Source organism: Elephantulus edwardii, unplaced genomic scaffold, assembly GCF_000299155.1.
Source record: "Elephantulus edwardii isolate Elephantulus edwardi_28Jun2011 unplaced genomic scaffold, EleEdw1.0 scaffold00363, whole genome shotgun sequence".
Lineage (NCBI taxonomy): Eukaryota > Metazoa > Chordata > Mammalia > Macroscelidea > Macroscelididae > Elephantulus > Elephantulus edwardii.
The window spans coordinates 312631-313101 of NW_006400113.1; the positions used below are offsets into that span (position 1 = coordinate 312631).

At 45.4% G+C, this 471-nt stretch overlaps 1 protein-coding gene across 2 annotated transcripts in view; it reads right to left on the bottom strand.

Moving 5' to 3' along the window:
- The window catches only part of RNGTT (RNA guanylyltransferase and 5'-phosphatase), a 433116-nt gene that overhangs the window by 245584 nt on the left and 187061 nt on the right, over window positions 1-471 (bottom strand). The window lies entirely within an intron of this gene.

A 471-nucleotide genomic window follows, 5' to 3' on the forward strand; every position in this document is an offset into this window, starting at 1 on the left:
TTGTTAGCCATCCGAATGTCGTCTTCGGTGAAGTGCCTGTTCATATCCTGTGCCCATTTGGTCACTCCTTATAACATTTCCAAAGTATGTCAGATGAAGCCCCAGAATCCCTGTCTCCAAGGAGCCACCCCGTTTAACCCTGTCCACGATGAATCTGTTTGTTTTCCTAGCAGTCCGTGGTATCCTCATTACTCTTTTCCAGCACCACAGCTCAAAGGCATCAATTCTCCTTCTATCCTCCATAGTCTTTGTCCAACACTCTGATGCATAACAAGTGATTGCAAAGACCTTAGCCTGTATCAGACTCACCTTAGTCTCCAGCGAGACACCACTACTCTTCAGTACATTGGAGTGGTCCCTAACAGCAAACTTTCCCATTGCAAAACATCTTTTAATTTCCTGGCTACTGGTGCCAAGAGTGTTGACTGTGGAGCCAAGCAAAGTAAAGCTGTGAACAATCTCAATCTCTTC